Genomic DNA, 12,685 nt, shown 5'->3' with positions numbered 1-12,685 from the left:
GGAGGACTCCAGGAGGCTGCCGTCAGGGTCACACAGGCCCTGAAAGTGGGCAAATCCTCTTAGGCTAGACCTCAAGTTAGGAAGTACCTCTTAACTCAATGACAGTTTTTGTTTTGGTGGTGGTGGTGGTTTTGGTCTTTTATAGACAAGATTTCTCAGTGCAGCCCTGACTTTCTTGGAAAGGATCTCTTTCTCACCCCAGCCCTCCCTTTCTCGGACACGATCTCTCTCCCTCTCCCTCTCCCTCTCTCTGGCTGGCCTTGAACTCACAGAGATCCACCTACCTCTGCTCCAGAGTGTTGGAATTAAAGACGTTCACTACCACTCCTGGCTTAACGTTGACACTCCAACCCGATGCTATGATGTTGGAAACTGACATGTGGATCCTGTAACATGCACACAGGAAAAAAGCCATAGTATTTCTTCCTTCCATAGACCTTCTTGCCTGGTTTTCCAGGGCATCGTCACCACTGTTCGGATGGCCACCTTAGTCTGTACTAAAACTCTGTGACAAGTGAGGTAACATTGTTGCAAGGTAACTCCTTCAGAGAACACACAGACCAACTCTTACAATCAAATAGAAATCTTTTATAGAGCTAGTAGCTGAGCAGGGAACTTGCCCAAATTGTGCTGTACCATTCTTGGCGCACAAAAAACAGATCCTGGGTTGACACATTTCAATTAACAAGGACGTCAGCAAGAGGCTGAAATACAGAAGCGAGGTTAGTGCATTGAAGGACTTCCCAGCCCCATCCTGGGACCACTGACTTAGAAGCCTTTGCTCCTCTTTTGGCAAGCATTGCCTCCACTTTGGCTTCCAAGGCTGAACGGCTTCAACTGTGATAGAGCACTAAGGTCTGGGAGCCTGTTACACAGTCTGAGCCTGTGATTTTAGCACTTAAAGGGCTGAAGAACACATGTTCAAACCAGGCGAGGCTGTATATCAAGTCCCTTTCTGAAAAAGGACAAGGCCTCTTCCCCAAATGGCAGCATCTGGCTCACTGCTGGCTTGCTTGAATTACAGAGTTCCTAAATTTTAATCTCACATTTATGAGTTAAAACAAAACAAAATCCTCAGCTGGCTAGAGAGATGACCCGGCAGTTAGGAGCACTTGTTGCTCTTGCAAAGGACTAAGGTTCAATTCCCAGCACCCGTATGGTGGTTAACAAGCATCTAGGACTCCAGTTGCAGGCGATCTGACCTCCGCAGACACCAAGCACACACACGGTGCCCATACATACATTCAAGCAGAGCACACATAAAATAAGGCAAATATATCTAATAAATGTTAAATATTTAAAAAATAAACTCAAGCTAGGAGTTTAGCCTCAAGCACTCAGTGAGGGCCTGAGCTCAGATCCCCGACAGTCACGTGAAAGTGTGTAAACGGTATATACCTGTAATCTCAAGGGCAGAAGGGTAAGGACATCTCGGGCGGGCTGACCAGCCAGCCTAGCCAAATCCATAACTTCCAGGCTCAGTGAGAAGCTCTGTCTCAAAAAACAAGGCAGAGAGCAACTGAAGACGACGCCTAAGGTCAACTTCTGACCTTCACACGCATTTACATGCGAACATGTACACATATGTACACTGTGTGTACACACACAAACTAGCAACCTTAGGGCTGGAGCATAGTCCATAGAAAAGCACCCACTGGGTATGTCCTGTGGGGGTTCCAGAGCTCAATTCTGACTTTCACAAGGCAGATATAAAGTGAAGCAGCAAGCCTCCCGGAAGCACAGAAGTAACAAATCGATACATCCGGGGATGGTCTGAGCCTCAGTGCATTGTTCTCCAGATAGATTTGGAAAACTGAGTCAAAGGAGGCTGCCCTTGAAAATACCACAGACTCTATGAGGAGGAGGGGTCTTCAGGCACAGAGCCGGCCCACTCCACACCTCCTTCCCTCCCCCATTCCTTCATCTCTCCCTCCTCCTTTTCCCTCCCCTTGGCATATAAAATAAAAAGCAGAAATTTCTTTTTTTAATTTTTTTTTAATTTTTTAAAATTTATTTATTTATTATATATAAGTACACTGTAGCTGTCTTCAGACACACCAGAAGAGGGCATCAGATCTCATTACAGATGGTTGTGAGCCACCATGTGGTTGCTGGGGTTTGAACTCAGGACCTCTGAAGAGCAGTCAGTGCTCTTAACCACTGAGCCATCTCTCCAGCCCCCAGAAATTTCAATACAGTTTCTGATCACCAGAGTCAAACCCATCTTCATCTGGGCTCCTGCTGAGGGACATGGGGGAGTTGGTAAGGATCCAACTTAATGTCCCTTAGCCACCAGGCACTGCCACCATGGTGGGCCCTGGGGATGGAACTCATGGGTAAAATGTTTAATCCCTAATCTTCCTATCCCTCTTTCCTCCAGGCTCATCGTGCACACAGCAGCATAAAAACATTACAGGTATGTTTCTAACCCCAGGTTCTTGACGGGAGCCATTTTGAAGTTACCAGTTGTCTTACTTAGAGTTTCTATTGCTACAATGAAGCAAGCACCATGACCAAGCCAAATGGGGAGGAAAGGGTTTCTTTGTGTTACACCTTAACATCGCTGTTCATCACTGAAGGAAGTCAGGACAGGAACTCAAAACAGGCAGGAACCTGGAGGCAGGAGCTGATGCAGAGGCCATGGAGGGATGCTGTTTACTGGCTTGCTCACCTTGCTTTCTTATAAAACTCAGAACCACCAGCCCAGGGAGAGCACCACCCACAATGGCCTGGGTCCTCCATTAATCACTAATTAAGAAAATGCCCTACAGGATTGTGTACAGCCCAATCTTATGGAGGCATTTTTTTTAATGGAGGTTCCTTCCTCTCTGATGACTTTAGCTTGTGTCAAGTTGACATAAAACTGTCTAATACACCAACTCTCTCAAGTGGTTAACATAATTTGAATTCTTGAGCTTTTTGCTAGGATGATTGAGGGGTGTGTGTGTGTGTGTGTGTGTGTGTGTGAGAGAGAGAGAGAGAGAGAGAGAGAGAGAGAGAGAGAGAGAGAGAGAGAATGAGAGAATGAAGGGAAAAGCCTGTAAGTCTACCTCATCTCTAAAACCATCCTATTGGTTGTGGAAACTACCCACCCGCTTACTTGGTTTCAGTTAATGAAGTTGGGGAGTACAGATGTTTACCCATCTTTGGGAGTGGGGCACGTTGTTTGTGAGATAGGTGGTGTAGCCCAGGCTGGTCTCAAACTCAAAATCCTCCTGCCTCAGACTCTTGAGTGCTGGGATTACCAGCATGTGCCACATCCCACTCCATAAAATAATCTTGATAATGAAGCTTCTGGGATAGAGAGGTGAGGAAGAATAGCTCGTGCCTATGCTCGCTTCTCTGGACCACTCAGGGGAACCAGAAAGCCTGCTGCTTCTCAAGTGGTCACAACTCCACATCCAGTCTTCATGTCACAGGAGAGAGGCACAGGGAGGCAGGCGCTGGATTATTCCAGAGAGAGCAAGGCTGTTTTCCAGGCTGGCCCTAGCTCTCCGGTCAGTGGAACTCCTTTCTCTACTTAGCTGCTGTGGGGAAAACGAGCCCTTTGGTCCCGCATCACGTTGCAGATAAAGATGTTCCTGCAGCTCCGGGAAACTCTTTCCCCAGTTCCTCCGGCACAGCTCCCTTCTGAAGGAATTGCCCGTAAAGACCAGCTCCAGGCTGCCACAGGATCGAGAGCCCCTAACATGACCAGGGACAGTGAGCCCTAGGATGCAGGTGGAAATGCTGAATGCTCTCAGTAAAATGTCTTCACCTGAGGCTGTCTTCCCTCCCTCCATCCCTCCCAAGCTTGAGTTTCTAGGAAGACAGACATTGTTGTGGTGAGGAGGAGGAGGGGCTCACCTGGGATGGCACTCTTCCTCAATCCCACTTCTCCCTACGTCCTCTGGTTTCCCTACAGTGATGTTTCTACAGTATGGCCATGCTCGCCATCTTGTTTTGAGGCTCCCTGTTGCTTCCGGCTTTGCCTCCCTCCCCTTCTTGCACTACAAACTCTGAAGAGAATTGTCACGCGCCCAATGTCCCGCCAGCAAGAACGATGCGCGGCAACAGGATTCTTATGCGAACAAGCCTTTACTGTGTTACAGTTCTTCTTAGTGTTACAGCTCTCTTAGTGTTACAGCTCTCTTGAACAGGGACCCCGAGCAGCAAAAATCGCCGGCTTTATATAGACAACAGTATGCTAATTATCTCTCAGGGATTGGTGGGGCTTGATCACCCCACCACTTGTCCTCCAGGGATTGGCAGAGAATGAATCACCTCATTAGCATAATAACGGTCAACTGACACCTGGTGCATAAACCGCACATGTGCAGTACCACTGTTCACCACTAGAGGGAGCCCTAGCAAGGGGACAAGCCTGCACAAGCGCAGTGAGTCGTTTATATCCAGACAAGGCTGGATGTCGGCGCCATCTTTGTTTTGCCGCACCGCTCTCTACATCTCCCCCTTTTTTGTTTAATAAAATGACTGGTCTAGATCTGGGTGTCACATCAATCTTGTCATTGCTCCTGTCTTAGGTCGTTCTCATCCAAACTCGGCCTTACCCGTCATAGAGTTACCCTATCGCCACCGGGCCTCGTGTCTTAGGTTGGTCCGAGTTCGAGGAAAGTTGCCTGTCCCTGGATACAATGACTCCACATGACTGTGACAAAAATGATCTAGGGCGAACTCTTGATCTTTCAAAGAGGCCAGCCATATGTTGGGAGAAGCACCCTTTTTAAGGGTGGTCATAGCCTGGTAAACAACCACTTTGTGTCTGGCATGTTCTCTTATTAAACGGCCAATAAGCCAGAGACCTACTCCGCATCCCAGGAGGACAATAGCTCCCCGGGACAAACATGCCCGCCCACTCCTTAAAAAAGGAGAAAGCATTGGTAACCCATGAGGTAAAGTCTTCAACTGTGATGGGGTCCAGCCTAGTGCTGTTGAGGACAGCAATCTGCATCAGCAATTGTCTTGATAGTTGCTCTGCTTTCATGGACCAGTTTCCTTTCAGATAATTCGAGATTTCTTTGCTCTGTTGAAAATGCTGAGAAAAGTTAGCTCACAAAGGAATAAGGGAGGAAACACAAGATAGCTGTGTCATATGATACAGTGCTTCAATTTGTTCTTGAACTAAATCTATCCTTTGATTGGCTAATAGAAGGCCAGATGCCAAATGGGTATTAAATTCTTCTTGTATCTCTAGCGCCATTGCAGTTCTTTCTACAATCTAATTGACAGTCTCAGCCGTCTGTATTTGATTGGTCATAGCAATTGCAGCTGTGGTAGCTGCGGCAGCAGACAGCACAATGGCTGAAATTATGGCTGCTGTAATTCCAAAATTTCTTTTGGCTCTCAGCAAATTAAGAATAGGAAAGCTATCTGGGTTTGCCTCCACTGGGATTGGCACAAAGGAGGGAATCTTAACCATCACTGCGGTGTCGTTGGTGCCATCCCAGCATTCAGCTAAATAGCAGACTACATCAGAGCTATTACAATTTAAAGCACCACTGCTTACATTAGTGCTTATCAGAAAAAAGGTGATCTAGCACATACTGAAGTATTAGTGGCAGTATTATTTACCAAGAGGTTATTATATTGAATATTGATCAACCTGGTATCACCTTTTTCTGGTAGCTGAAACATTATACAGCACAAAGTTCTCTCCCATCAACCTAGCAAAGGGGGTCAGGGATGTATATGCCCCTTGCTCATTGGACAGCACCCATTGAAACCAAGGCCAGAGATTATGCTTGCCAGTCTTATTCTCAAAACAGTAGAATTGCTATGAACTGGCATGGGTACTGGCCAGGATCTGGCAATAGCCCACAGGGTGAGCAAATTAACCTGTATTACCATTCCCAGTAGTAATAGTAGGGTTCGTAGTCTCATCTTCAGGAAGAGCAGAAGGCAATTTTCGAGTCAAACGCTCAGGTACCCAAATTGGATTTTCTTGATTCTGTGGAAAAACACAAATCGCTTCCCTAGATCTCGAAATCACGGGATCTGGGCCACGCCATTCATCAGTTAAGACATCCTTCCACTTTACTTCTGTATTAGTTATAGGTGTAGTAGTAGCATGGCGATCCGCAGCAGAGCGGCCATGTGCATCCAGAATTAAGAAATTTAGAGTAAAAAGAGCTAAAGAAAGTTGTTCTTTTGGTGTTTGGCTGCTGGCAATTCCCCCTTTTTGTTTTTGTATAAGCTCTTTTAAGGTACGATGTACTCTTTCCACAATTCCTTGACCTTGGGGATTGTATGGTAAGCCTGTAGTATGACTGACCTGTATTGTCTGGCAAAATGCCTGAAAGGACTTTGCAGTGTAGGCAGGCCCGTTGTCTGTCTTGAGACTATCAGGCTTTCCCCAGGCTGCCCATGCCTCTAAGCAATGGCTAATGGCATTACTGCAGCCTTTTCACCAGTCATCAGAGAAGCGGTATAATACCGAACAGGTATCAATAGAAACATGAGCATATTTTAAATTTCCAAATTGAGATATGTGTGTGACATCCATCTGCCAAAGTTTTAGCTGGATCAGACCATGAGGGTTAATACCCACATGAGGAGGGTGGTGAAATTGAACACAACTCTGGCAACTTAACACCACATCACGAGCTGCAGCTCTAGAGATTTTAAATTTTTGTTGAAGAGTAAAGGCAGGTACATGAAACTTTTGATGAAATTCTCTAGCGAGATCAACCAGAGCAGTATGGAAAACAAACTCTCTACGAGTACTAGCATCCACCAGGGCATTATTACTGGTCGTGGGACCAGGCAAATTAGTATGGGCTCGAATATGTTGTATAAAAAATTTATTTTTTCTGGCCCAAATCAAATTTTGTAATTCTAAAAGAATTTGAATTGGCCCTCGACCGAATTGGCCCTGCAATTTCAAGTGAGCGCACCGCATTAACTACAGAAATTAAAAAAATCATGAAATCTTTTGAAAACTTCCAATACAATTTTACATTCTGTAATTTGGGGGGTGCCTGAACTGTATTGAATTAATACTGGTTCTTGAGAATCAACCATATAGGCACCTACACCTGTTTTGGAGCCATCTGTATAAATATCTAACGCTCCAGACAAAGGCTCTGAGGCAGTGATCTTAGGAAAGATCACTGGATGTTCAGTAAAAAAAATTAGGATAATGATTGTCAAACTCTCCATCAAAACTACAGCGTAATATGGCCCAATCATCTATCAAGGCACACAATGTTTCTATTTGAGCTGTTGTATATGGTATAATAATTTTTGGGTAAAATACCAAAATGCTGAATACAAGATTTAACGCCTAACACAGCAAGCTGTGCAGAAGGATAATATTCAAGGGTCTTATTTGGAGAAATATGGGGATAAATCCAAAGAAGTGGACCTTGTTGCTATAGCACTCCTGTAGGCTGACGAAAGGTTCTTAGTATACACAAAAGGAGATCTTCCTTTTCCTTGTACCTTCTTAGCATTGCCTTTTCTAATCTTTCTTCTACTTTCCTCAAGGATAATCGTGCTTCCTTGGTTAAAACACGGGGTGAAGTAAGCTGAGAATCCCCTTTCAGGATCTCATAAAGTGGTTGTAAATCTACATTGGGCATTTTAATATAGGGTCGAATCCAATTTATGCTTCCTAGTAATTTTTGAAAATCATTTAATGTTTTTAAATGATCTTTTCGTAATTCAATTTTTTGAGGGGAAATACTATGAGGAGTGATTTTAGTTCCTAAATATTCTCCCATTTGGCCCATTTGAACCTTTTCAGGTGCTATGAACAATTGATTGTTTTCAAGCATCTTAACCACTTTCGCATAGGCTGCTTCTAGGTTGCCACAATCTTCATATCTCTCCCTCTCACACTGAGCAGCCTCTTCCTCGAGATCAGCCTCATCATCCCAAAATCCAGTCTCCAAAACACCGAGTCTATCCTTCATGCTACAAGGTTTGACTGCCAATTCCTACATATGAACACATGATGGTGCGGTCTCCAATACCTCAACAAAGAGACATTGCCTTAAAATCTTTTAGAAGCCTGGTTTCTAGGATCATCCCAATTTAGACCTGTTTCCCTAGATTGGCTCATGCCACATGTTGTCTAGAATGACTCCATCCAAATTTACCAGTTTTATGTCAACTTTCTGTTACCAATGTTACATTTTTTTTAAACCATATCCAATAACTTAAAAGCCAATAGTCCATAACCAAGGCATGCAGAGAATATTCATACATTTAAAACCAATCAGAAACAAAATCTAAGTGGCTACACATGTCTTTAATATTTAAATCAATCACCATTTTTACTTTTTCTAGCTGTAGTTTTAAGAGAAACACCTTGTCACCGGTTGAGTCCAATAATCACAGTCAAAGATTTTTCTAAGAGAGACAGCCATCAGTTCCTTTACCTTAGAAGCTGGTGTCTTTAGGATCGGCTAGTGTAAACATTTAGCCAGCCCCCTGGGGAGCTTGCCCAGCCTATTTAGGCTTCTAGCTACAGATGCAGGCTCCAAAAGCCAATTGAAACATTTTATTTATTTGTTCCTTTCTTGAAAGGAGTTAAAGCTACATCAATGGGTGAATCAACCAGCATTTAAAGTTTTAACCTTTTCTTTTAAACATGAAACACAAAACATTCAAGCAACGAGAAGCAAAACCCAGACATAAATTGACATACATGGACAGCTTGGTGCACCAAGGACAGACAATAGACACAGAGGAAAAGAACTAGATGGTGTTCCACCAAAAGGACCCAAACATCCTACCTAAAGAACCCAGAACCAGAAATAAGCACTTCTCCAATAGGAGCCAGCAAGGAGGCAAGACGTCTCCCACCTCCTTCTGTTCCCAGGAGAGCTCCAAAAAGTTTAAGCTCATTTCCTTCTTTTGCCAAAGCATATGTGGAGAGTTCGGGAGGACTGTTTTCTCAACCCCATTCTTTCTCTTGTCCAGGGTGTAAACTGTCTCTAGTCAGGGTCCAAAGACTAAAAGTATCTATGAGAATCGACTTTGCTTCTCTAGATTTTAACATAACTCTAAAAGAACACATACACAAAAAACATTTTACCATTATTACCTTGTCCCTTTTGACCACTACCATTACCCCAAATCTTTATCTTTGCACATGCTTTCAATTTCTGTGGATCCTTCTGAATTCTGCTTACTGCGGCCTTTTAAAATCTGTATCCACCACCTGAGTTCCCATTCGAGGGGTCAATATGAGTCTGGTGGTGGAACTGAGGTCGAGTCCCACGCTTCCCTTTGTTGCTCATGGGAGGCCCGGGACCCATGGTTCTACCTTTTACTTTCACTTTTCTAAGCTGTCAGTGATGCTTTCTAGATTGTCTGACATTTCTAAGGTCAAGGCTTTTAAAGAAGAATATATCTTATTTGTTTCCTGGTCCTGATTATCCTCTTTTTTTATCTCTGCCTTCTCTCTGTTCCTTTTATCTCTTTTTCTTTTCTTTTTTTCTTTCGAGACCTTTTCTCCCTCTGACATACTTTGTTGCTCTGCAAGGACCCTCTGACCTGTCCTAACGGCTCTAACGGCTTCCTCACATCGTTTATCCTCCAAGCAGGCTGGGACCATTCCCCAAAGAGGTTTTGGTCCGGGCTTAAGCTTGCCCTCTGTGACTTCTCTATCCCACACAAAGAAAAAAAGAAACAAAATTACCAGCCTTGCCCACAAAGGATCCATAACTTTAGGTTTCTTCACAGTGGCTCTCCACCTAGGCCCATATCTTTCTTCCTCATACATGGCTGCCTCTTCCTCTAATTCCTCCTCCTCGGACTCTGACAACTCTTGCTCAGAGTCACTGCCAGCCAGTTCTAAGGCTTCTAATTTTTTTAATGGATACAAAATATCCTCTCCGGATGACTTGTACTTGGGTCCTCCGGCACGCCTATTTTTTTCCTCCAGCATGCGTTTCTTCCACCTTTGTATCTCTTTCACTTTTGTTTTAGTAACCTTTTTCTTTTTTTGCGCTCTAGCTCCGTTTCTGACATGCTCTCTTAAATCCAAAAGGGCATGCCTCTCGAAGCCTAATTTCTCACTCCGCTCCGTTTTCTGACATGCTCTCTTCCAAAAGGGCATGCCTCAAGCTTACCTTTTAATTTACCTTCTCGCAGTTCTGAATCCTCTTCAGCACACTGAAGGGTCCCCTTCGCACCGCGATGTTGGTTCCGGGCATCGGCACCACTTGTCACGCTACCAATGTCCCGCCAGCAAGAACGACGCTAAGCGGCAACAGGATTCTTCTGCGAACAAGCCTTTACTGTGTTACAGCTCTTCTTAGTGTTACAGCTCTTAGTGTTACAGCTCTCTTGAACAGGGACCCGAGCAGCAAAATCGCCGGCTTATATAGACAACAGTATGCTAATTATCTCTCAGGGATTGGTGGGGCTTGGATCACCCCACTACTTGTCCTCCAGGGATTGGCAGAGAGTGAATCACCTCATTAGCATAATAACGGTCAACTGACACCTGGTGCATAAACCGCACATGTGCAGTACCACTGTTCACCACTAGAGGGAGCCCTAGCAAGGGGACAAGCCTGCACAAGCGCAGTGAGTCGTTTATATCCAGACAAGGCTGGATGTCGGCGCCATCTTTGTTTTGCCGCGCCGCTCTCTACAGAGAATATTTCTGCTTTTCCCAGATAAATCTTATGCCTGACCCCCAGTCTCCAGCACTACTGAGAAGCTGTGGAATCCTGGGAGGCCCTCGTGGGGGGAAGTTAGGCCTTTGGAAGGGCCCATTGCGACACTCTGCAGCCCACTAGCATGCACTGCCTTGAAACAAAGGCCAAAGAAATGGAACCAGTCAGGCGCACGCTGAAACACCATGAGCAAAATTAAGACCTTTCCTTCTTCGCAGAGGGGTGTCTGTCAGATGTTTGTCTCAGAGATGGAAACCTGACTGAGACATTTCTATACTAGTGACATCGAGGTGTAGGGTTTACAGCCAGGCATGGTAACATGTGCAGCGATCTCTTAACACTTCAGGGACAGAGACAGGAGGATTAGGAGTTCGAGGCTATCCTGGGCTAAACAGTGATATCCAAGCTAGCCTGGATTACATCAGACCCTGTCTCCAAGAACAAGACAAACACTTGGCATTCCAGTCAAGAGCCACTGAGCATGTGAACTTGCGTGTGAGGCTCAAAGCTAATGCCATCACAATCTCTGCCACAGCGTGCTAGGTCCCATAGGGTGCATACGGCAGGCACCACAAACTCATAAGCCTCTGGAAATCCAGGCACGCCTCCAATGAAGGGCAGGCGTGAGTACAAGAATATGATGGGGACCTTGGACAGCACACGGCCCTTCCTCGCCCACTTTGGCTGGTTGTTGTGAAGAGCCTCAAGGGCCTCAGGGTTTAGCAAATCACCCAATTGCTTGTGACTTTGGCTCTCTGCTGGTGGGAGATATCCATGCCCCATACTGCGCTTGCCCCATCTTGTATACTGGGGTGCAGTTCTCCGTAAGATTGTGGGTCTGAGGCAGGTTCGAACCGGAAGTTCTGAAGCTCCCCTTTTCCTTTTCTACCCTCACACAACACTTTTCAACAGACCCGACTCTTTCCCCTAAAAAAAAAAAGATTTATTTTATGCATTTGTGATTGAGTGTATGTATGTTCACAGTGTGTGAACATAAAAAATTAAAAGCTTCAATCAATCGATGTAAAAGAAATAAAAAAATGAAAAGCTAATTCCAGCCCGATCCAAAATGTCCCAAACATTAGTTAGCATCAGGACACATTGTTCTAAAGGAACTGAAATCGGGATTCCAGAAGGTTGCACAGGGGAGTGATCAGGAAGGCCTAAGTAGGAGTAGGAGTAAGGTTCTAACCAGCTGCAGCTCTGATGACGTTCTTAAAAGGCGCTTTGAAATGTTCTGAAAGCATCCTTTTGTGAGCCTGACCCAAGGGACCAAAATAAGCCTGAACCAGCTTCGGAGGAGCCCTCTGTAAGCCTGCAACAGAAAGAGGTGAGACAGCGCATGCTCACCTCACGTCACCCCTCCCACCCAGAGCGGCATCCACAGCAACGCGGGGTGGGGGCTGGGGGCTGGGGGGTGGGGGGAATGAGACACAGACTTAGTGACTTAGTGAATTCTGACCTGGGGCACGTTACTTCATCCTTCTGAGCCTGAGTCCCTCGGCAGTGACATTTGGACAGGGGAATGTTTAAAAGAAAAAAAAAAGTAAGCGGAATTTAGAGAATAACCATTTTATACAGCAGGTGCAGGGCATGCGCACTTCCATCTGACTGTGCTTAGACCAGCGGTTCTCATCCCATGAGTCATGACCCCTTTGGGAGAGGGGGTTGTCAAGCGACCCTTTCATAGGGGTCACCTAAGATCATTAGAAGACGTTACTAGTCGTAACGTCGTAAGACTCACACAATTACACAAAATGAAGTGGCAACGAAAATAATTTTATGCATGGGAGTCACCGCGACTCGAGGAACTGTATTAAAGGGTCGCAGTGTTAGGAAAGTTGACAACCACTGCTTTATCCTGAACAGCACAGCGTGTTCTACGGTACAGCTGGAAAACACCAGGCATGAAAAAGGAGTTACACTCTGGGAGATTTTAAATGTCTTTTCTCGTCTCGTTGTATCTGTGACTCTCCTTAACGCCAACTGCAATTACTTTCCAGAAGCCAATTTTTCAAGAAATCAAACAGATGCAGCCCATCTTCCTTGGAGAA

The sequence above is a fragment of the Rattus rattus genome, chromosome 1 (assembly GCF_011064425.1).
Source record: "Rattus rattus isolate New Zealand chromosome 1, Rrattus_CSIRO_v1, whole genome shotgun sequence".
NCBI classification, from domain to species: Eukaryota; Metazoa; Chordata; class Mammalia; order Rodentia; family Muridae; genus Rattus; species Rattus rattus.
Note: the sequence above shows the minus strand (reverse complement) of the source record.